The 25,532-nt window shown below is 45.1% G+C and overlaps 1 protein-coding gene across 4 annotated transcripts in view; it reads left to right on the plus strand.

Moving 5' to 3' along the window:
• LOC136626727 (platelet glycoprotein V-like) overlaps positions 1–25,532 on the plus strand; it is a 64,746-nt gene that overhangs the window by 16,420 nt on the left and 22,794 nt on the right. The window contains exon 2 of one of the 4 annotated variants that reach the window (XM_066601758.1): positions 25,097–25,160. The exons of the other annotated variants lie outside the window; for them this stretch is intronic. The gene's annotated coding sequence lies outside the window, so the exon portion shown is untranslated. Of the gene's footprint in view, positions 1–25,096; positions 25,161–25,532 lie in introns of those variants that run through there. 4 annotated transcript variants of the gene reach the window in all.

Here is a 25,532-nt window from a genome sequence, read left to right on the forward strand (position 1 = left end):
CCACCCATGCTGTGGGTGCACACGGAATTCCCATTGCGGAATTGTACCTGCCTGTGACTATTTATAAAAAACCGCGGTCTGACTGGGGCATGCAGACACCTTGACAGAATGAATAGTGTGTGGCACATAGGTTCCCCATTGCTATGCCCACGTGTGCAGCTCCAGATGGAGGTGGCACAGGATTGGATTTCTCATTGCTTCTGTACAGCATTGTGGACTATCGCCCCGCCCCTTTTAAAGAGGGTCGCTGCCTTGCCGTGCCAACCCTCTGCAGTGTGTGCCTGCAGTTCCTCTGGCAGACGCACTTATAAATAGACATGAGTGTGGCGTGGTATGAGGGCAGCTGAAGGCTGCGCAGGGACAATTTGGTGTGCGCTGTGGACACTGGGTCGTGCAGGGGGGGTTGGGCAGCATGTAACCCAGGAGAAGTGGCAGCGGAGTGTCATGCAGGCAGTGATTGTGCTTTGTTGGAGGTAGTGTGGTGCTTAGCTAAGGTATCCATTGCTAATGAGGGCTTTTCAGAAGTAAAAGTTGTTGGGGGGGGGGCACTCTTGCCGCTATTGTGGCTTAATAGTGGGACCTGTGAACTTGAGATGCAGCCCAACATGTAGCCCCTCGCTTGCCCTATCCTTTGCTGTGTCGTTCCCATCACTTTCTTGAATTGCCCCGATTTTCACAAATGAAAACCTTGGCGAGCATCGGCGATATACAAAAATGCTCGGGTCGCCCATTGACTTCAATGGGGTTTGTTACTCGAAACGAACCCTCGAGCATCGCGAAAAGTTCGTCTCGAGTAACGAGCACCCGAGCATTTTGGTGCTCGCTCATCTCTACTCACTAGTCATTTCAGCTCACCAAAAAAGTAAGTTGATCGAAACTTGCCTGGTGAAAAAAGTTTGAATGTGACGACTCCTCTCTCTCTCCCCATAACTACTGAATAGTTGCTCTGTGTAAAACCACAGAAACAGTCGATCAGATGATAGTTGTCCAGTGTAAAGGCATCCCTCCACTGAAATGTCATCTGAAAGATTAGTTACAGTTCACGCTGCACCCGTAATATTGTTTAGTGTAGTATTTATATACTAAATTGAATTATAGTTTCTATAATACTGGTAGCAGAAATAAAACACTATCCCATGTCTTTTTTGTTTTTTTTCCATTTGTGGTCAGCAACCCAGAGGGCAAATGCTAAATTTCATATCTCGGTTCCCAGCTCTAGCTATGCGTTACTCACACTCTTAGCCCCTTAGCTTCAGTTTTTTGTTATTCCAAGCCACATTCATCTTGCATCAAGCAGAGAGAATACAGATGGTTTTATAGAAGAAAAGCAGACCCAGTATGAGACTTTCCACATTCACATGCTGTATATCATTTTCAATGTCCTTTTGTTAGGGTATCTGCTGTTTGTAACTAAATCTGGTTATAGACCTGCCGTTGGAAGCAATTTAGTTTCATATAGATATATAGGCTAAGATATCTTTTACCTGCCGGAGAGCTACTAAACTAAAGACCTGTTTGTACTGGCCAATTAACTTCACCTTTCAATTGTTATTTTGGAAGTGAAAATCTTAAAAGGGGTTGTCCCATGAAAAATATTGTTTATAGTTAAGTCCCGCCCATAATTATAACAAATTTTTTTGTAAAACTTATTTTAAAAAGTTTGTCAGCAGATATTCTAGTGCAAATGTTAAAATAGCGCCACCTGTTTGTATTGAAGAGTCTTCCTGTGTCCAGTCCACCTAGGTAAATGCTACAAGGTGGTCACACTCTACAGTAACCTGGTCTCTCCATCATTTGCTCATCATCTCCTCTGACATAAAAAAAGACGCAGCAACTTCATAAGCAGCTGCTCATCGCACTAGAGAGCCATTTGAATACCCAGTTGAGCAGAGCGAGTAACACTGACTGAGTGGCACATATGCTGAGGTGGGAACAGAATAGGAACAGCAGGTGACGCTATACTAAGGCCACCTGCAGACAGCCGGGTCGGATTCGGACTCGTGCCCCTGCACAGCCCTGCGGCTCACCCGCTCCCGGCGTCTTCTCTCTGCGCTGTGTGCCGGCTGCTGTCACCACTGACATTTCTGTGCGGGCCTCTGCGGTTGGCAACCCCTTTACCTATAAACAACAAAACACATCCCGGGAAGCTTTTAGAACCATTTCAATAGAAATTTTGATCTGATTCTCCGGAAATATTTTCATCAAACCACCCAACAGTCATCGGTAGTGTGAAGAATTCTCATAAGCAGGTGTTCAACCACATTGATTTGGACTGCTAATAACTAGTGCTGCTCATGGTGATCAGTTAAGCGATTAAAATTGAGCCAATTTCTGCTACATTAGATCAGATCACCTTGATCTGATTTTTAGCAAAAATCGCCAAACTATGTGCTCTCTGCAGAAAAGACAGGTCCTTTTGTTATTTTTGCTGCTGCATCACACTGTTGCCATAATAATTGCTCAACACTACTTATGACAAAAGGTCATGCTAGTTTAATTAACCACATTGTAGGTTTGACACAACACGTTATAGTAGGTGCTACGCATTTCCCTTTTGATTCATCTATCTTGATGCATTCAGCATTTCAAAAAACAGGAAGATAAGTGTACAGATAGGAGACATGAAAGCTTTGTAATACGTGGCAACAAAATTTATATATAAAGTATTAATTACAACAGTAAGAGCTGTTCGAAGAAAAAGTGTCATTGTTGCATACAACAACTAACTGGATTCAACCATTTGATTCACTAGAGCAACTCCAGTCCTCGGGACCGCCAACAGGTTTTCAGGATTTCCTCAGTGTTGCACAGGTGATGTAATTATTGTCGGTGTCTCAGACATTGCCACAGGTGTTCTTACTATAGGATATCCTGAAAACATGACCTGTTGGGGGTCCCTGAGGACTGGAGTTGGGAGACACTGCACTAGGGCTTGAATCTAGTATATCAATCCAGTAATTTGAACTATAAGGACATGTTCACACTGAGGTTTTTTTTAGAGATCCACATTGGATTTTTCTGATGTGGCTCTACCACAATCATCCATGGCAGAAATCAAGGCTGAGCTTTGGATTTTTTCCGCAGACTTGCATGTGAACCTTCATGGGGCTTTAGCCATAGTCATTGAGGCAAATCCATATGCATCCGCCTGCAACTTTGACATGCTAATTATTTTTTACCATAACACAGATTTAAAAATCCTTGTGTGCCGTAAGCTGTGCCACACATTTCCATAGCATTCAACAGAATGCTAAAATGGGGTGCATTTGGATGTCAATTTAGGAGTGGAAACTGCATCGAAAACACGCTGAGTGGAGGCCTAACAGTTTTTATGTTCTTGTGCTTGGCTCTAAAAATAATCAGAAACTGAAGGATTTCCCATCCCTATATAAAATGTATTCAAAGGGTATTTTCACCTTCATCGTGAAAAACATGATTCTTAGAAATAAGAAAATGTATACAGAGGTACATGTTTTAATAGGAGCCCATGGGCGACAAGTGACACGGTATGCCTATACGTTGGGGTCCATCAGTAGTTTACTTTGAAAGGTCCTCCTACTGCACACCTCTAATGGACACTGGCACACATACCTATGCGCTGCAGTTGTACACACCAAATGGTAGGATATTGTTAATGAAGGCATATTTTTCTATTTTACATGCAGTATTAAAGTATGCAGGGGGTTCAGAAAGTCTTCAAACCCTTTCAATTTTTTTGTATACCTTTTTATGTTGTGGCCTTGTGCAATTTAAAAAATTAGTTTTTCCCCATCATTCTGGTCAGAAACCTAGTAAAGGTTACAAACCCATGTGACAGGTTTACAGGAGCTCACCAGGCCTGCTAGCCAGGTGATGTCCTTTGTCAGATGCCACCGAGCTGGACAGCTGAAACAGCGGTCTGGAGCCATGGTTAGTACCATATATATGTTACTTTTATATAGTTTGGGGCATGGGGGGCCAAAACTATATAAAAGTAATATCTCAGAAAACCAAATAATGAATTTTAAACACAATTTGCATTTCTATTTCCACGGGTTATCTTCCAACAGAGACCCCTTCAATCAGGCTGTAGATCGGTCATAGCAGTTAGTACAGAGAGCAGTTTTTTCAACCTAACCAAACCGAAGTGGAACCTATTCACACAGGGCAATGTACTGCAACCATTACAAATTCTCATATTTTGTTGAAGAGAAAGCCTAGTCTTACAAGCAAAGATAGTCCTTGAGGTTATACCTTGAAATTTTTAGGATCTTTTGTGAAGGGTTGCGTACAGAAGTGAAATGTACCCTGATACCCTGTAAGTTAATCAACTATGTGTAATGAGATGAAAAGTGGCCCTACATGATGTTGACCAATACTGGTGCCTTTTCTGGTCATTCTAACTCATTTATTAGACTCAAAGGCCCTCCTAAGTTCCTTGCTACTCACCTGACCCTCTGATGATGCTGCAGTAGCAACAAAACATGTCAAGGAGGCAATGTAGATGAAATTTTAACAGCAGCCATTGTGCCACATCATGACCCATCTGCAGTAGTGGTCTGTATAGCTTATTAATTGTCAACGGACAACTGTTATATTGAATAGATAGGTGCACTAGCTGCATTTTTTATAGTTTGTCATTATTTTATTAGAATAAATAAATCTTACGTTTTATTAGCAAGTAACTTAGGAGGGCCATTGAGTCTAATGGATGAGTGAGTAAGTACGGTTTGGCACCAGGTTTCCTAGGAGTCTAGTTATGATTTTCTGGCCATTAAACTCAAATAAAAAGCAATTGGCACATATTAAGTCAAGTCGCTCACTTGTCGTTCTGTTTAAACACTGATCGTTCAATGTTTCACATAGGAATCTAAAACGCTAAACGAGAAGTGAACGATTCTCAACAATGATCTGTCTGTCTAAACAGGCTGCATGAGCGAGCTGGTGATGACGTCATCAGCTCATGAGAACGAGAATCGCGTAGTTCTCCATCAGTGTAAAAGGAGCATTATAGTTATCTGCTTCTACACCATTTGATGAACTCTCCAAAGTTGAGTAAGTCAAGCTTTGTCCCTCAGTATGAATAAGTGAATAGATGTAAACCGGATGTCTGCTTTGTAGCCATGCATGTCCTGTTTCCTGATACTATTATGAAGTTGCTCCAGAAAGGAATTTTGTGTAACTGTGGAATTTCGAGTACATCTGTCAAATATTTAGAGTGATTTCAGTAAATTTCAGGATATTCCAGGAATGCATGTAATCTTTATCAGGATGAGCAAAGAAATCGTGTGCGCTGCCATCCAGTAAACTCAGTCATTATCACATATCACAATGTCTTTTAAGAAAACAAATGATACAATTGTGTTTTACATCTGATACAAAAAGGAAGTCATGTTATTTCTGGGTATTTACTTGACTGGAATAGATTGATGCTACAAATGTAAAGCTGATTTGTCCCTAGAATAAGCCCCGTGGCTCTTCAGTATGACATATTTATTGTTCAATCCTTATATTGAAAGATGTTTCTTTACAAGCAAATCAGGTCTCACAGGACCGCATAGAATAAGTAACATATAGAATGAATAGAACAGAGTAAAATACAAAAACATAAGGGGCGAAGCGTAGCCTTGTGTCAAAGTAAATTTGAACCTGTCTGAACACATGGCTTGTCCTTAGAGCATTTAAGGGAAGCGATAAGAGTTGACCATGTCAGCGCAGGTTTATCTCCACAGAGATAATAAATTGGTCTTTCTTAACTCCATCACAAAAATATACGAAATGTGATATAAAAGAGAATGAACTTATTTAGGATATTATACACTTTTTTCTATACCCCATGATTGCACATTAGGTGGTTGTAGCAGAAAATATGGGCAAGGCTAGGCATGCTTTTATGATGAAAATATGACGAGTAGAGGGCCAAAAAAAAGAATGTGATATAACAGAGCGTGAGGTTCCTATTCATAAGCTGTATTTTTATTGGCCTCGAGAAAGTGTCTTGCGACATGAAATGTTCCGTTGACTTGTCTGATGTATGGTGCCCTGCATGTATACTTACTATGAAGTGGTGAAATAAAGAGGTGAAATAAAGCCGGAAACCTCTAGCTTTATACTGAATACCACCCCAGAAATGATTGGACACTACCATATTTGACAAACTGCACTCTGAGGCTATCAGTGGCTTGTGAGTAATGCCGATACCTATTCTATTTGTTTGCATTTTTATCAACTTTCCGCTTTAAGCATAGTGACCTCTTAAAGACGAACTTCCATATTGAAAATGGAAAATCATAGTGTGTAAACACTTGTACACAATCTTTGATTTTTCATAAGATCAATGGGGATCTGACCTCTGGAACCCAAGAATAAAGGAACAGTAAGTGGGATGGTGCTTCAGCTCCCTACATAGCAAGTGGGCAGAAGTGCTGATGTTGGAGAAGTTGAAGCACTGAACTAGTACTAAGGCCTCTTCATTCTGAGGATAAGTGAGATCACTGATCTACAAGTGATGACATTTCCTAGTAATAGGTCATAATGGGAAAACCTTTCAAAGCAGATACTTAAAGGGAACCTGTTACATTATATGAATACCATAAACCATATATTAGTCATCAACTGGACTCACGCGAGTGTAAGTTTACTGCATATTACGAGATGTCTGTGCGTGTGATACACGTTAATTCGCAGGCGATCAAATACATTGTATTATGCTATTTCGCTCACATTTGCATGTATGCATTGCATAATATGCAAACGCACAAAAAAACGCAGCGTGTTCTATATTGTCGCGTATTAGGCGCAAAAGAGAGCCAGCCCATTGTTCTCTATGGACGTATAAGCAACGTAGCTCATACACAATTACATTGTGTATGGGCAGTGTATATATGCGCCATTGCAAAGCCATAGCGTGGTAAATTTAAACAAAAAGGAGACAGGAAGCTTGCTCTTGACAGCGTGCGTGAGATACATTGTCACTCGCAGTACAATATTGCTGCTGTACACGGCGATAGGCCGGCTCACAGCTCCACAGCGTTAAAACCCTGCATGACTCAAGCAGGGTTTTACGCATACGGTCATGTGAGCACAGCCTTCAACTGATTTCCCTATGTTACATGTATTTGTAAATATTTTGGACTCGTAGAACTAATTTTACTATGAAATTATATTGCTTATCTTTGCAAAATACACTACTTAGGCCTCGGTCACACGGGCGGTTTTTACTGCGATTTGCGGATTGCATAATGGATGCGCATCCGCAAATCACGTGACTGGGGCCGATGATTCGCTTAAAAAGCTGCCACTAGCAGCGTTTTCAGTGAAACTGCCCCGCGTTGTCCGCTATCCTCTGCCACAGCTGTGGCAGAGGAGAACGATGTGCGCCCATTGAATTCAATGGAGCCGGCAATATAGCCGGCTCCATTGAAAGCAATGGGCTGCCGGTGAGTGCGGGATGAATTTTCGGGAAGGGCTTAAAAATATAAGCCCTTCCCTGAAAACCATCCTAAAATGTGTAAAAATAAAAAAAAAAGTATACTCACCTTTTTCTTGTAGCCGGAGTTCAGCCGCGTCCGGCCGGCAGTTCTCCTGAACTGCTCTGTATAGTATTCAGCAGGCAGGGATTTAAAATCCCCGCCTGCTGAATGGGCTGCCTCTGATTGGTCACAGCCCTCGCCAATCAGAGGCAGCTCTCACTCACCCACTCATGAATTCATGAATGGGTGAGTGCTGCCTCTGATTGGCTGAGCACAGGGACCAATCAGAGGCAGCTCTCAGCTGTCATTCAATAGCTGCAGGTTCCTATGCCAATACTCACAGCAATAGAACATAGATGTAACCAGTGCACAAGCCGAACTTGGAGCAGGCTGCATATAGTTCTATTCCATAGAGAGGCAAGAAATCAGGGCTGGCAGAACAGGTTCAAATGCAATACATGGTCTGAGCTAGGGCAGGCAAAGAGCATAGTTCAGTAAATGTAGCCGAGTTCAGGAACGGAAAGATCAGAGTTGTCAGAAACAGACCAAAGAGAGGAAACCAGTGCAGCACACTAACACAAGTTGAACAGGCTTATACAACTGTATGACCAAATTGCTTAGGCGTCTTCCTTATAGGATGGTTGATAAAGCCAGAACTAACAGATGATAGACTGGGTAGATATTTGGAGAGTGTGCACTGGCCCTTTGAGCAGGCCTAGGACCTGCTGCAGGAGGGAGGCATAACATCCGCCATAGGTCCTTGAATGGGGAGGAAGGACAGTGAGAGAAGGGTAAGGTGAGCAGTGGCGCACCATGACAGCAAATAGCTGGCCATTTATAGATTCACTAACACCACTGTGCAAAAACAATCCCTAATTAAAAAAAATGGTAAAAGATAACCCACGGGTACCAAAAAATCTAATGGGCAGGGAACAATATCAAAGTAACATAGTATGTAAGGCTGAAAAAAGACACGTGTCCATCCAGTTCAGTAAATTACCCCCCATCCAATGTTGATCAAGAAAAAGGCAAAAAAACCCAATGAGGTAGAAGCCAATTTCCCTCATTCGAGCGAAAAAAATTTCTTCCTGACTCTAATCTGAATCTGGCAATCGGAATAATCCCTGGATCATCGACTCTTTTAAAATAATCAGTGGCTATAACATGTAATAATGTATCGCTCAAGAAAGTCGTCCAGGCCCCTCTGAAACTTTTAGTGAATTCACCATCACCACGTCCTCAGGCAGAGAGTTCCAAAGTCTCAATGCTCTTACAGTAAAGAACGCCCTTCTATGTTGGTGAAAAAAAAACCCAATAATCATCCATTTATTGGTCTCCTACCCTAATGCAACCACCCTGGTCACAGAAGCTGTTGGAGCAGTCATGTCACGCATTTTTCACATGATGGCTGCAACCAGTCACTGGCTTCAGCAGTCATGTGCAGCTCATAGCAGTAGTATTGCTTGCTACAACAGTCACGTGACCAATGAACAGCCTGTGGCAACTTCAGTTCTCTGAAGTTCTTCTTATCTCTTCTTTAAGGGCAAATAATACAGTGAGGCCGTGAGATGTGTCTGCTGTGAGACCCACAAATCCCGCACGAATATGAAACCCATTCTTTGAATAGAGTCATATACATGAGCGATTTCTTTTTTTTCCTCCGGCACCACAGCATAGTGCAGGAAAAAATCACGGCAGGTTCAAACTTTTTGCATCCTTTGGAACACATTATTTTCAGTGGGACCGTGTCATGTGAATGCAAGTGCAATGCAAGCTTTCCCATTGAAAATAATCATCCACAGGTACCTCACATGTCCATGAGCATATCTCGTGTCACACCCTCGCAATCTTCTCAAAAAGTCTTTCATTACGCTTTAGAAGTGTTATCTTAGGATGACTTCTGGCTGATCTACTCAAAATTCATATGACAGGAAAACAAATGCATTGTGTAACACTGTCTGTCACTTTTAAAGAAGAAGCTTAAAGGTCCTGAGCTATAAATGGCCACGATGGAAACACTGCTAAAAACAGGGTGACTATTTTTGTAACTCCCATAGAAGTCAATAGGAGTTAGGGAAACCGTGTAGAGAAGTCCTCTCGACTGTTTGTCATCCTGACTACCTTTCAAACTAAAGAAAGGTAGAGATTAGAGATGAGCGAACGTACTCGTCCAAGCTTGATACTCGTTCGAGTATTAGCGTGTTCAAGATGCTCGTTACTAGAGGCGAGCACCACGCGATGTTCGAGTTACTTTCACTTTCATCTCTGAGACGTTAGCGCGCTTTTCTGGCCAATAGAAAGACAGGGAAGGCATTACAACTTCCCCCTGCGACGTTCAAGCCCTATACCACCCCCCTGCAGTGAGTGGCTGGCGAGATCAGGTGTCACCCGAGTATATAAATCGGCCCCTCCCGAGGCTCGCCACAGATGCATTCTGACAGAGATCAGGGAAAGTGCTGCTGGTGCCGGAGCTGCTATAGGGAGAGTGTTAGGAGTGATTTTAGGCTTCAAGAACCCCAACGGTCCTTCTTAGGGCCACATCTGACCGTGTGCAGTACTGTTGAGGCTGCTTTTTTTGTATATCGGGCGTGCAGAGCATTGCGTCCTCAGTCTGCAGTCATTGTACAGAGTATAGGGCCAGTACTGGTGAGGCAGGGAAAGAGATATACAGGCTATATAGGCATAGTGGGCATAGTGGGCTTTTTCAAAAAAATTGGGGAAAAATACTATATTTGGGCTGCCTGTGACCGTCTTCAGTTTACTGCGTGTCTGCTGGGGGTAGTAGTCCTAATTAATACGCAGCTAAGCTTTACAGCAGGCTTGCGCAAAATTGTTTCCTGGTTCTGCTGTCTCCGTTACATCACCGCCATCATCCCGGCAGAGGGAAACAGTATACATAATATTATACGCTGCCTACAGTATCAGTCTGCTGGGGGTAGTAGTCCTAATTAATACGCAGCTAAGCGTTACAGTAGGCTTGCGCAAAATTGTTTCCTGGCTCTGCTGTCTCCGTTACATCACCGCCGGCATCCCGCCAGAGGGAAACAGTATACATAATATTATACGCTGCCTACAGTATCTGTCTGCTGGGGGTAGTAGTCCTAATTAATACGCAGCTAAGCGCTACAGCAGGCTTGCGCAAAATTGTTTCCTGGCTCTGCTGTCTCCGTTACATCACCGCCGTCATCCCGCCAGAGGGAAACAGTATACATAATATTATACGCTGCCTACAGTATCTGTCTGCTGTATCAGCTCAGCATTTTAAAAAAATAGAAGCAAAATACTTAAGGCCTACTACTGGCCTTTGGCCACTTGACTGCTTCTGCGCTGTGAATTCCACTAGCTCAGTCCTACGCACCCAGGTCTCACTACAGGCGTGCGCAAAATTGTTTCCTGGCTCTGCTGTGTGTTCCGTAAGGGAAGTCAGCCTCCAACCACAGGCCAATAAGCGGCACATTTAATTACAGCATTCTGTTTTTGCACTACTGGTAATACAGCATGCTGAGGGGTAGGGGTAGGTCTAGAGGACGTGGAGGTGGGCGAGGACGCGGAGGCCCAAGTCAGGGTGTGGGCACAGGCCGAGCTCCTGATCCAGGTGTATCGCAGCCGACTGCTACGGGATTAGGAGAGAGGCACGTTTCTGGCGTCCCCACATTCATCTCACAATTAATGGGTCCACGCGGTAGACCTTTATTAGAAAATGAGCAGTTTTAGCAGGTCCTGTCGTGGATGGCAGAAAGTGCATCCAGCAATCTATCGACCACCCAGAATTCTGCGCCGTTCACTGCTGCAACTCTGAATCCTCTGGCTGCTGCTCCTCCTTCCTCCCAGCCTCCTCACTCCATTACAATGACACATTCTGAGGAGCCGGCCGACTCCCAGGAAATGTTCTCGGGCCCCTGCCCAGAATGGGCAGCAATGGTTCCGAATCCTCTCCCACTGGAGGAGTTTGTCGTGACCGATGCCCAACCTTTGGAAAGTTCCCGGGGTCCAAGGCATGAGGCTGGGGACTTCCGGCAACTGTCTCAAGAGCTTTCAGTGGGTGAGGAGGACGATGACGATGAGACACAGTTGTCTATCACTCAGGTAGTAGTAATTGGAGTAAGTCCGAGGGAGGAGCGCACAGAGGATTCGGAGGAAGAGCAGCAGGACGATGAGGTGACTGACCCCACCTGGTTTGCTACGCCTACTGAGGACAGGTCTTCAGAGGGGGAGGCAAGTGCAGCAGCAGGGCAGGTTGGAAGAGGCAGTGCGGTGGCCAGGGGTAGAGGCAGGGTCAGACCGAATAATCCACCAACTGTTTCCCAAAGCGCCCCCTCGCGCCATGCCACCCTGCAGAGGCCGAGGTGCTCAAAAGTCTGGCAGTTTTTCACTGAGAGTGCAGACGACCGACGAACAGTGGTGTGCAACCTTTGTCGCGCCAAGATCAGCCGGGGAGCCACCACCACCAGCCTCACCACCACCAGCATGCGCAGACATATGATGGCCAAGCACCCCACAAGGTGGGACGAAGGCCGTTCACCGCCTCCGGTTTGCACCGCTGCCTCTCCCCCTGTGCCCCAACCTGCCACTGAGATCCAACCCCCTCTCAGGACACAGGCACTACCGTCTCCTGGCCTGCACCCACACCCTCAACTCCGCTGACCTCAGCCCCATCCACCAATGTCTCTCAGCGCACCGTCCAGCCGTCGCTAGCGCAAGTGTTGGAGCGCAAGTACGCCGCCACGCACCCGCACGCTCAAGCGTTAAACGTGCACATAGCCAAATTTATCAGCCTGGAGATGCTGCCGTATAGGGTTGTGGAAACGGAGGCTTTCAAAGGTATGATGGCGGCGGCGGCCCCGTGCTACTCATTACCCAGTCGCCACTACTTTTCCCGATGTGCCGTCCCAGCCCTGCACGACCACGTCTCCCGCAACATTGTACGCGCCCTCACCAACGCGGTTACTGCCAAGGTCCACTTAACAACGGACACGTGGACAAGCACAGGCGGGCAGGGCCACTATATCTCCCTGACGGCACATTGGGTGAATTTAGTGGAGGCTGGGACAGAGTCAGAGCCTGGGACCGCTCACGTCCTACCCACCCCCAGAATTGCGGGCCCCAGCTCGGTGGTGGTATCTGCGGCGGTGTATGCTTCCTCCACTAAACCACCCTCCTCCTCCTACGCAACCTCTGTTTCGCAATCAAGATGTGTCAGCAGCAGCACGTCGCCAGCAGTCGGTGTCGCGCGGCACGGCAGCACAGCGGTGGGCAAGCGTCAGCAGGCCGTGCTGAAACTACTCAGCTTAGGAGAGAAGAGGCACACGGACCACGAACTGCTGCAGGGTCTGACAGAGCAGACCGACCGCTGGCTTGCGCCGCTGAGCCTCCAACCGGGCATGGTCGTGTGTGACAATGGCCGTAACTTGGTGGCGGCTCTGCAGCTCAGCAGCCTCACGCACGTGCCATGCCTGGCCCACGTCTTTAATTTGGTGGTTCAGCGCTTTCTGAAAAGCTACCCACGCTTGTCAGACCTGCTCGGAAAGGTGCGTCGGCTCTGCGCACATTTCCGCAAGTCCCACACGGACGCTGCCACCCTGCGCACCCTGCAACATCGGTTTCATCTGCCAGTGCACCGACTGCCGTGCGACGTGCCCACACGGTGGAACTCTATGCTCCACATGTTGGCCAGGCTCTATGAGCAGCGTAGAGCTATAGTGGAATACCAACTCCAACATGGGCGGCGCAGTGGGAGTCAGCCTCCTCAATTCTTTACAGAAGAGTGGGCCTGGTTGGCAGACATCTGCCAGGTCCTTGGAAACTTTGAGGAGTCTACCCAGATGGTGAGCGGCGATGCTGCAATCATTAGCGTCACCATTGCTCTGCTATGCCTCTTGAGAAGTTCCCTGCAAAGCATAAAGGCAGACGCTTTGCGCTCGGAAACAGAGGCGGGGGAAGACAGAGCACCCTCCTGTCTATATCTCAGTGTGTTGAGGAGGAGGAGGAGGAGCATGAGGAGGATGAGGAGGAGGGGGAAGAGACAGCTTGGCCCACTGCTGAGGGTACCCATGCTGCTTGCCTGTCATCCTTTCAGCGTGTATGGCCTGAGGAAGAGGAGGAGGAGGAGGATCCTGAAAGTGATCTTCCTAATGAGGACAGCCATGTGTTGCGTACAGGTACCCTGGCACACATGGCTGACTTCATGTTAGGATGCCTTTCTCGTGACCCTCGCGTTACACGCATTCTGGCCACTACGGATTACTGGGTGTACACACTGCTCGACCCACGGTATAAGGAGAACCTTTCCACTCTCATACCCGAAGAGGAAAGGGGTTCGAGAGTGATGCTATACCACAGGACCCTGGCGGACAAACTGATGGTAAAATTCCCATCCGACAGCACTAGTGGCCGAAGGCGCAGTTCCGAGGGCCAGGTAGCAGGGGAGGCACGGAGATCAGGCAGCATGTACAGCACAGGCAGGGGAACACTCTCTAAGGCCTTTGACAGCTTTCTGGCTCCCCCGCAAGACTGTGTCACCACTCCCCAGTCAAGGCTGAATCGGCAGGAGCACTGTAAAAGGATGGTGAGGGAGTACGTAGCCGATCGCACGACCGTCCTCCGTAACGCCTCTGCCCCCTACAACTACTGGGTGTCGAAGCTGGACACGTGGCCTGAACTTGCGCTGTATGCCCTGGAGGTGCTTGCTTGTCCTGCGGCTAGCGTCTTGTCAGAGAGGGTGTTTAGTGCGGCTGGGGGAATCATCACAGATAAGCGTACCCGCCTGTCAACCAACAGTGCCGACAGGCTAACACTCATCAAGATGAACAAAGCCTGGATTTCCCCAGACTTTTCTTCTCCACCAGCGGACAGCAGCGATACCTAAACAATACGTAGGCTGCACCCGCGGATGGAAGCATCGTTCTCTATTACCATCAAAAACGGGGACCTTTTAGCTTCATCAATCTGTGTATTATATTCATCCCCCTCCTCCTGCTCCTCCTGAAACCTCACGTAATCACGCCGAACGGGCAATTTTTCTTAGGCCCACAAGGCTCAGTCATATAATTTTTGTAAACAATTTTTATACGTTTCAATGCTCATTAAAGCGTTGAAACTTGCACCTGAACCAATTTTTATTTTAACTGGGCTGCCTCCAGGCCTAGTTACAAATTAAGCCACATTAACCAAAGCGATTAATGGGTTTCACCTGCCCTCTTGGTTGGGCATGGGCAATTTTTCTGACGTACATTAGTACTGTTGGTATACCAATTTTTTGGGGCCCTCGCCTACAGTGTAATCCAGTACATTTTTTGCCCACCTGCATTAAAGCTGACGTTACATCAGCTGTGCTGGGCACTGCAATGGGATATATTTATGTACCACCGGTGGCTTCCTGGCACCCACCCATGCTGTCGGTCCACACGGAGTTGTAACTGCATGTGTCCACTTCTAAAGAACCCCAGTCTGACTGGGGCATGCAGTGTGGGCCGAAGCCCACCTGCATTAAACATGACATTACCTCAGCTGTGCTGGGCAATGCAATGGGATTTATTTATGTACCGCCTGTGGCTTCCTGGGACCCTCCCATGCTGTCGGTCCACACGGACTTCACAATAGGGAGTTGTACCTGCCTGTGTCTACTTATAAAGAACCCCAGTCTGACTGGGGCATGCAGTGTGGGCCGAAGCCCACCTGCATTAAACATGACATTACCTCAGCTGTGATGGGCAATGCAATGGGATATATTTATGTACCGCCGGTGGCTTCCTGGCACCCACCCATGCTGTCGGTCCACAGGGACTTCACAATAGGGAGTTGTACCTGCCTGTGTCTATGAATTAAAAACCCCGGTCAGGTTGGGGCATGCAGTGTGGGCCGAAGCCCACCTGCATTTAATCTGACGTTAGCTCTGCTGTCCAGGTCACTGCAATGGGATACATTTATGTACAGCCGGTGGGTTCCAGGGAGCCACCCATGCTGTGTGTGCACAAGGAATTCCCATTGCGGAGTTGTACCTGCCTGTGACTATTTATAAAAAACCGCGGTCTGACTGGGGCATGCAGACACCTTGACAGAATGAATAGTGTGTGGCACATAGGTTCCCCATTGCTATGCCCACGTGTGCAGCTCCTGTTGGCGGTGGCACAGGATTATATTTCTCATTGCTTCTGTACAGCATTGTGGGCTATCGCCCCGCCCCTTTTAAAGAGGGTCGCTGCCTAGCCGTGCCAACCCTCTGCAGTGTGTGCCTGCGGTTCCTCCTCATGGCAGACGCACTTATCAATAGACATGAGGGTGGTGTGGCATGAGGGCAGCTGAAGGCTGCGCAGGAACACTTTGGTGTGTGCTGTGGACACTGGGACGTGCGGGGGGGGGGGGGGGGGAGGGGGTGGGCAGCATGTAACCCAGGAGAAGTGGCAGTGGAGTGTCATGCAGGCAGTGATTGTGCTTTGTTGGAGGTAGTGTGGTGCTTAGCTAAGGTATGCATTGCTAATGAGGGCTTTTCAGAAGTAAAAGTTGTTGGGAGGGGGGGGGGCACTCTTGCCGCTATTGTGGCTTAATAGTGGGACCTGGGAACTTGAGATGCAGCCCAACATGTAGCCCCTCGCCTGCCCTATCCGTTTCTGTGTCGTTCCCATCACTTTCTTGAATTGCCCAGATTTTCACGAATGGAAACCTTAGCGAGCATCGACGATATACAAAAATGCTCGGGTCGCCCATTGACTTCAATGGGGTTCGTTACTCGAAACGAACCCTCGAGCATCGCGAAAATTTCGTCCCGAGTAACGAGCACCCGAGCATTTTGGTGCTCGCTCATCTCTAGTAGAGATCCCATTGATGGGACGCACATATATCAGACTTTTGTATCCCAGATGGGAACAGCCCTTTATTGTGAGCATAATTGTAAAAGACAAATTTGCGGGGGGAAGTTGAAGAGAGCCCTGCACCCTCTAAAAGCCAAAGGTTGTTTTGTTTAAAAGCTTCATCATTGCTTAGATGTTTGTAACATTTTTGCAGATAAAAGTGACAGTGTGTGATCAAGGGCTTCAGGGATGACTCGGCCTTTCCTCCTTCCGAGGTCGGTAAAATGAGTAACCAGCCTGCTAATAAATAAATTACCTAAAAGTGCTGCAGAATAAGTTGACGCCATACAAATAAGGTTTATTTTTTATACTTTTTATCACACAAGGCATTTTCATGTAGGTGTTTTAGTATGTATTTATCTTTTTTAAGATGTATGTTTCAGCTCACATGGATAGTGTTTTTAGCTGTGTCAGTATATTCCAGACAATACTAGGCAATTGGGGCAAAGGAGCTCGAATTTACACCTTTGATGTATTATCATTAGAGATGAGCGAATATACTCGTTTCGAGTAATTACTCGATCGAGCACCGCGATTTTCGAGAACTTCCGTACTCGGGTGAAAAGATTCGGGGGGCGGGGGAGGCGTGGCGGAGCGGGGTGTAGCAGCGGGGAACAGGGGGGAGCCCTCTCTCTCTCCCTCTCCCCCCCACTCCCCGCTGCAACCCCCCACTCACCCACGGCGCCCCCCGAATCTTTTCACCCGAGGACGGAAGTACTCGAAAATCGTGGCACTCGGGCGAAAAAGGGGCGTGGCTGAGTAGGTTCGCTCATCTCTACTTATCATCTTTCCTCTTAGGATTTTTACAGTAAAACAGTTGACAGATCAACCAAATATACCTACTATTGTTTCCAGCCAATGGAAAGGTATTTTCGTGATCAGAAATAGCAAAGAAAAACTTAAATTCTTCTTCATTCTCCTCAACCCTTCAGCATTGTTCCTATATGAAGGTTTGCAAGATCTAAACTATCATGTCTTCCTCTAGTCTATTTTTTCATTGTAGGATTGTTCTGGTTTTAACTTTCCTTCTTCTTTTCTAATTGCTCGCTTTTCATCTATGTGATTCTGGGTCTGGGGTGTGGATGGGAAAGTAGTCAACAGATAAGAAAATTGCAGATATTTTTAATCTCCCCCATTAATGAGAGATGGGTTTGCCAAAAACTTTATCGCACTATGTTGACTTCATGCCCAGTGAGTCATTTTTGCTGTCAGCAGATGTTCTATATTGTACTTCAGGCAGACGAGACGTATTTAACAGTATGGCATGTCCTTAGGTTACTGCAGCTGCTTGTCGTTACTAGAGAACAAGGGGCATACCCCCGAGGATTTAATATTAGATTCAAAGACGGATCCTTAGTGTGAGAAAGCAGTTTTGTCTGGTAACAAAAACACAAATGTCATTAATTCTGCAAACAGATGTTTAACATGGCGATTGTTCCCTGGAAGTTCCATGCTGAGAGAGCTAGATATCTGCCTCTACATACTAGTTGCAATCCAGAAGGAACGGTGAGACCTCTGAGGCTACCTCTCTTGACTCGTGTAGTCATCAACTGCCACGTGTGCTGAAAATCAGCCAGTATTAGCTACTACCATATTATATACACAATGTATACTAAACGGGACTGAGAAATTATTGCAATATGTCAACTTCCTACAGGTTCCAAATCTTAGGTTTTATGAGTGAACAGAAAGCCTCCAGACCGCATCAGTATTCCTAATAGATAAATGTGTTCCAGAATTGGCTGATTATAAAACATTCCTAAGTCAGGTTTATGTTAGCTTATAATCAAACAAAATAGTACACGTCTCAAGGCAGATGCAAAAGATTTGAATTAAGTGGAATTACTAGTTACAGGAAAACTGGCGCACCAAGAGAGGAGGAACAGCAACGTACTATATTTATATAGCAGTGATCATACAGTTGCTATTTACTTGATTATTTATTCATGCCTGTGGTCAATGGATATTAAATGTAAAGGCCTATTTAGGCACAATGATTATCGTTCAAAATTCGCTCAAAAGCCATCTTTTGAGTGATATCACTGGGTGTAAATGTGCCAATCTTTCACTTTCCTGCCATGGCACTTTCCTGGTTTGGCATGAAATCCATCTTTCGGCAGAACAGCTAATAAGAAGGACCGTATACTGTCCTCTGCCCGGGGAGAGCTGATTACAGCTGATTACATTGTCTCAGCTGTCAGCCCCATGGCAGAGCAAAGGGAATGTATTCAGAGAACAGCAGGTGGTCTGTTCCCTGATTACAGCTCCCAGTGGCTCACAGGCTACTAATTGGTACTAATAGTACCAAGTAGTAGTTTATGCACAAATGATCACTCAAAAGCCATCTTTTGAGCGATCATCTTTGTGTCTAAATGGGCCTTTAGTGATTAAAGGTGTAGCTTGAAGAGCTTGAGCTCACAATCCAGTGGCTTACCTGCTTAGTAGTCTTATGGCATATTTACACAGCAATAATATCTGACGTCCATCTTTCTTTGCATTTTGCATTCCTGAAAACAAGGTTGGATCCCATTAGAGGATAAATCAGAATGACAGGTTCTCCTAATTCCCCTTATTAGCTTTAAAAATGGAAGAATTGAACCTATGTAAAGAAACAATGCATTTCAGTTATAGTGGCCATGTAAATGATTCTGTCATCTTTTTTTATAAAGAGTGTATATAGAAATTAAAAGTGTTTGCTGTAGCTTAATTATGTTGCTTCTCATGCCGATTGGCAAGTGGCATCCTGTAGTCACAATCACGGTGGCATAAGTAGCAAATGACACGTTTCTGTATTTTTGTATTTTATAAAGAGCACCTACAACAGTGATGATAGATCTTTTAGAGACTGAGTGCCCAAACTGCAACCCAGAACCCACTTATTTATAGCAAAGTGCCAACCCATCAGGGGGCGACGCTACTTATGATTTGTACCTCCGTCATTATAAAACAGACAGGGCTTTTTCAAAATAGACAGGTAGGAACGCCATGTGTTTTTTTCCCCTAGCTAGAGCACTGGAGTACCACTGGTGCAGATTTTGACTGGAAATCACCTGAGTACCCATACCCAATTTCATACTATGCGACACTCCCCCTCACCTCCTCCTAAGGCTTCCCGCTGTCAGCACTCGCTGGCTTCTGTTTCTCAGCGGCCTGTAGTGGCCTCACCTGACCAGCAGCACCTGACCTGAAGTGCCATACCTGACAGCGGGCAGCCTATGAAAGAAGTGAGGGGGAGAGTCACATAGTAGGAAATCAGTTGCGGATGTGTGGCTGATTTCAAGTCAAAATCTGCATCAACGGTGCAAATTTTGACAGTTTTTTGCATGTGGAAATGCAGTGGAATTTGCTGCGGAAATTTCTGCTGTTGCAGCAGTGACACCTGGCTGGTAATCACTAGCGTTGCGAGCAGCCATCGGCATGTGTGCCAACAGAGAGGGCTCTGAGTGCCCTGTCCGGCATGTGTGTCATAGGTTCACCACCACGGACCTACAATATAGTAACATAGTATGTAAGGCTCCCAATGTTGATCCAGAGAAAGGCAAAATAAAACAATGAGATAGAAACCAATTTTCCCCATATAAGAGAAAAAAATCCTTTCTGGCTCCAATCTGGCAATCCGAATAATCCCTGGATCAACACTCCTTTTGATATTAATGATTACAGCATGTAACATTGTATCGCTCAAGAAAGGTGTCCAGGCCCCTCTTGTACTCTTTTAGTGTTGGTCTGGTGCAGTCACACAATATAACAGACATGTATAATACAAGTAATAATTTATGGTGGATAGCTCTTCCAAGTATGGAAATACTAGTTATTAGTTGTATTTATAGTACCAGTTTTTCTGGTGACGCAATATAGTGAAGGACATCATCACATGTAACTCATTGAAGGACCTGTGATGACAGTTGGAGTTGGTCAAAATACTGAAGAACCTGTAACGACATCACCATCATGTGATCAGGGGAGGAGCATGTAACTCGCTCAATGAAGGACCTGTAATGATGTCACAATCATGTGATCACGGGCGGAGTATTTAACTCAGTCACTCAAGTGGTTGTTAGTGCTTTGATAATCTTTTGTGGCATTCAGAAACACTTCTCTCTTATGCAAGATAGTTATTCAGTGGTTCCTATTGTAAGCAAAGTCACTTGATGTCCAATCTGACATGTATTCAGTTCATTGTGTCTAGATAACACTACAGTTGGACCATAGAAATAATTAGTATTTTACGGATACATCAGGTACAAGACACACTATCATTATATCATCGGGGCATAAAAGAACCCCACTGGCTTACAAGGGACTGTCTTTGCACTAAATTATACTGCTTCTTCACTAGGTTATCAGAAATATAATGCTGTTTTTACAAACGTGTTACACCAGTTTAGTTGAACAAACAATGCTTTACTAAATATGGCAACAATATAGAACAGTATTATTTGGATACAATGGAAACAGTTTACTACTGTTCAATTCACACTATCCCTCTGTCTGTACCCTATGAATATGGTGTCCTTAATATTGTGCATGCAATATAGAATTACCATTATCAGTAAATCGTTTACCCTTAACAGGGGCAAATAGTTCCACAGATGCTGGTTGAAAATAGGAGTCTCCTCTGAAGTAACTAAATGAAATGTCCAATAACTAAAATATGCAGTCATTGTCCCCTGAACAAATTAGTAGCACGGTACCTTTGCGGATGCAGTACTGTGAGGAAGTCAAAACAATCCATTTTATTAGTGATGAGCCTGGATGATGGTAGTCATAATTACACACCGCTGAAATTTGAATATCTGGATACTTGCTGTTGGTCCATCTGCCCCTACTGGTGTGTGTGTCAACAGAGAGGGCTCTGAGTGCCCTGTCCGGCATGTGTGTCATAGGTTTACCACCACGGACGTACAATATAGTAAGTAACATAGTATGTAAGGCTCCCAATGTTGATCCAGAGGAAGGCAAAAAAAACCAAAACAATGAAATAGAAGCCAATTTTCTCCATATAAGGGAAAAAAATCCTTTCTGGCTCCAATCTGGCAATCCGAATAATCCCTGGATCAACACTCCTTTTGATATTAATGATTATAACATGTAACACAGGCTCCCAATCAGCTCTGTGCTGATGTTTAGTAATTGCAGCTGATGTTTCCTTGGACAAATTAGCCAACCTCCCTCTGGCACTTGCGTTGTAACAAAGAAATGCAGAAAAACGTTAAATGCATATTAGAGAAGTCATACGCAGAATAATCACAGGCATGTTATGCGAAAACCTAACATTAGTTTCTTCAATTAATTAGCTATAAGACAAATGTACAACAAGTATTTTTAGGAAAAAAAAAAGCGAGAGACATACAAGAAAAAAAAGGGGGAAGGCAGGATGTCCAGAACAATGGTTATAAATCACTGAGCCGAGTTGTCCGCTCATGAGCCTTTGAACATAATCCAAGGGGTCTATACTTTGAGAAATTTATCAACCTTGCCCTGATCTTGGGCAATGAGCTTCCCTGTTCTGAAAATGTCTGAGAAAGTACCATATCATTCTTTTAGTGTCAAGGTTTGAGAGGACTTCCAGTGATGTGGAACTACTAATGAAGCCACCTGTAGAAAAAAAGCATAAAAGTCCCTTGTTCAATGAGGAAAGGGAGCCTAGTAAGATACAAAGTAAGGCCATTGCCAGGGACCACTTGAAATTATAAGGACATACTTTATTGTACAGATTATTGACAGTAACCCAGAAGGAGGCATTTTTTTCGCACTCCCACCAGATGAGTGGCAATGCAAAAAAATGTCCCATTGGACATCTAAGGCTGGCAGGTATGTGCCCAGGGCACAATTAGAAGGGAATGGTGGTTGTGGAGGGCTATGAGAATGAATTATGATACTCCTAGACAACATGCCCGCTGCCTTGGGGTCATATTCGACTCCAATCTCTCTTTTACCCCCTACATCCAATCTCTTGCCCAAACATGTCAGCTGCACCTTAAGAACATCGCAAGAATCCGCTCTTTTCTCACTGTGGACATGCTAAAAACGCTTACTGTTGCCCTTATCCACTCTCGGCTAGATTATTGCAACTCATTGCTGATCGTCCTTCCCTGCGCCAGACTCTACCCTCTCCAATCCATCCTGAATGTGGCAGCCAGGCTCATCTTCTTGTCCAGTCGCTACTCAGACGCCTCTGCCCTGTGCCGGTCACTGCACTGGCTGCCTGTTAAATACAGAATTCAATGCCCTCCACAGCGCAGCGCCCCCCTATATTGCCTCCCTCATCTCAATCCATCACCCAGCCCAGGCTCTCCGCTCTGCTAACGAAACTAGACTGCGCACCCCTTTAATTCGAACTTCTCATTCCCGCCTCCAAGACTTCTCCAGAGCAGCACCGGTCCTCTGGAACGCACTACCAAAGGATACCCGGGCAATCCAGGACTCGAAAAACTTCAGGCGTGCTCTAAAAACGCACCTCTTCAGGGAGGCATACCGCATTCCCTAAACAAACCCCTCTGTACTTCACCTGATAACATGCTCCCTGACCTACTGACTGCAATCCCTGCTAGCCATCATAAACCGCTCCGTCATACCGATTCTGGCGTCACACGGCTAAATGTCTGACCATTGTCTATGTGTATAGAATCCCTCACTCTCCACCTCGCCATACCGAGCATATATCCAGCCCCTTTACCTTCTGTATCACCCCATTACTTGTAGTATGTAAGCTCGTTGGAGCAGGACCCTCACCCCTATTGTTTCCATCAACTGATTACTATGTAACCTTGGTTCTGTAATGTTTGTACTTTTGTCTTTCTGTATCCCCCCTGTCTATGTAAGCGCTACGGAATATGTTGGCGCTATACAAATAAAGTTTATTATTATTATTACCATCAATGACTGTGTTACTTTATGTTCACAAAATCTGGCTGCTGCTGCCACTTCCTGAGCCCACGCTGGTACACAGAGCACCTAGTTAAACAAAACAGCTGATGATGGGAACTCCACTTGTCGGGCCGGGCGGCTGCAACTAGTGTCAGAGGGGTTCTGAGCATCTGTATCTGTTCAAGTGGCGGCACCAACAGACTGATGTCGTGAATAAGGCAACATAGTTATTAAAGGTAATCAAAGTTTCTTTATGCCTCCCAGATAGCATATCATTCCTTTCTGATACTAATTTACTGGGAGGCTAGCACTGTGTGGCTGTGAAGTGGTCAGTTATCTGTCATTCCACCAAGTATTGTGCATGGGCCCTTGTTAGAAAAAACGCTAGGACTATACTTGCTGGGTGTTGAACGATTGCCTCAGCAGTTTTCTCACCCAGCGTGCAATTACAACTTTCCACATCAATTGGCATTTTTATTGTTCATCCAGTCTCCCAAGAAACATAAAAACTGATCAAAACATCATAAGCACTCCTAATGAAACCTAAAAAGCAAAACATAAGAAAATGCAAAATTACAATTATTTCCTTAAAAAAAAAGTCATAAAGTTTCAATACATAATATGCATCCCAAATTGGTTGTTTAAAAAAAACATGACTCATCTTGCACAAAACAAGCCTACAAATGGCCATGCCAGAAAAATTAAAAAGTTTTGGTTCTCAGAATACAGTAATACAAAATGAACCATAGGAGGAAGGTGCATGATGGACCGAATTAAACTTTCTATTGTGGCTCTGAAATTGAATCTTTGCCCTGGGTGCAGGAAAGCCTAGTTTACACCTCTACGAACCTCTCACTTTCCTGCACCACCAACACAAGTAAGGACATGTGGTAAGAATTTCTTACAAAGAAGGCCTTCATCTGGATGCTACGCATGCCAACCTCTAAAAGCATTGATTTTTTTTCCTTTGGAAACTTCCAATAAAGTGATATTACCATTGTCCAGCATACTCGCAGTACCTATTGTGGTCTCTCATAGAAAGCACAACTCTTACACAGCTCTGGTGACGCCATTCTTGGCTGTAATTGAAATATAAAAATAGTTCCAATAAAATAACTGTTTATTCTGCAAAAGCAACAGAATTGGTTTGTGCGCTATTCCCTCCAGCTGCAGTTAACATTCTTGGCAAAAAGGTGAAATGGGAACTAGCAGATTTTGGGTAATTTAAAGCAAATATAACTTTTTTTCTGCAGTATTCCATTTGACATACTTTATAATAAGGGATATTTGACTAACACATTTCTACAGTAGACCAAGTCAAAAAGATTTTAGTTGGTTGAAGTAAATAGAAATTGTAGAATGGAGCAAAATGTCTAAATGTCTTTTTCATAAATACTTCATTACATTACACAGTTCTCGCAGACAGATGCTCTCTTGGAGTGGATTACCTCTCCAATTATCCCGAGAAGGTGTGATGTCACAGCAGTGGCTCTGAGACGTTTACAGGCCACAGGATGTCACATTGGCTAAGACAAAATCTCATATGCTAAAATCCCTACATGTTTCTGTTTCAGAGTTTTGCTAAAGAAGAACGACATATGATCCATCACGCTATAATGTTATCATTTTAATGCTATGCTGATTTCTTCCAAGAGACATCTGGACCCACAGCTGAATGCTTTCTTTCACTAATCCCTTCCACATCTGTAACCTCAGAGTCACGGACAGAGGTTACATTAACCTAAACTAAATAAAGCCCAACACCGTTATATCATATTTATGAATGTAAGTTGGCTCAGTAGGATATCTTTATCATGCAAGCTTGTTGTATCGAATACATCTCCAGTAATATTGGTGTTATTTAACGTGAAATAGAGCAAGGCTCAGGGTAACCAGTAGTTACAGTTCCGGCTTCCATTGTGTTTACAGGGTATGCAATCAATGTGACTTATTGAATGTGTAATGAGATGGAGGGAGTGCCTTCACACACAGCGACTCTGACAGCAGCTTTTATGCTGCCAGACTTAAGCCCCGCCCCTTCCACCCAGTGATGCCAGAGACAGGGTGCTCCGAGTGCCAAGAAAGAGGAGGCCCCAGACCCTCCAAGATTTTGGCAGTGACACCGTCTGGTGACTGCTCACACCATAGGGAAGAGTGAGGAGGCGACGCCCCATATGACCACTGAACAGTCCCAGACAGCAGTGGGGGGAGAACAGCAAGGAAGACCACTGAGAGCAGCCGAGGGCTCAGAGAAAGACCAATGGCCTGTGAAAGCTCTGCTCAACAGCTGCTGCTGCAAATGAAGAAAAGGCCTGCTACAGGGGAAGCTACAGCATGTAGAAGAATGGCAAGACCACCTAGGCGA

The sequence above is a fragment of the Eleutherodactylus coqui genome, chromosome 1, assembly GCF_035609145.1.
Source record: "Eleutherodactylus coqui strain aEleCoq1 chromosome 1, aEleCoq1.hap1, whole genome shotgun sequence".
Taxonomy (NCBI): Eukaryota; Metazoa; Chordata; class Amphibia; order Anura; family Eleutherodactylidae; genus Eleutherodactylus; species Eleutherodactylus coqui.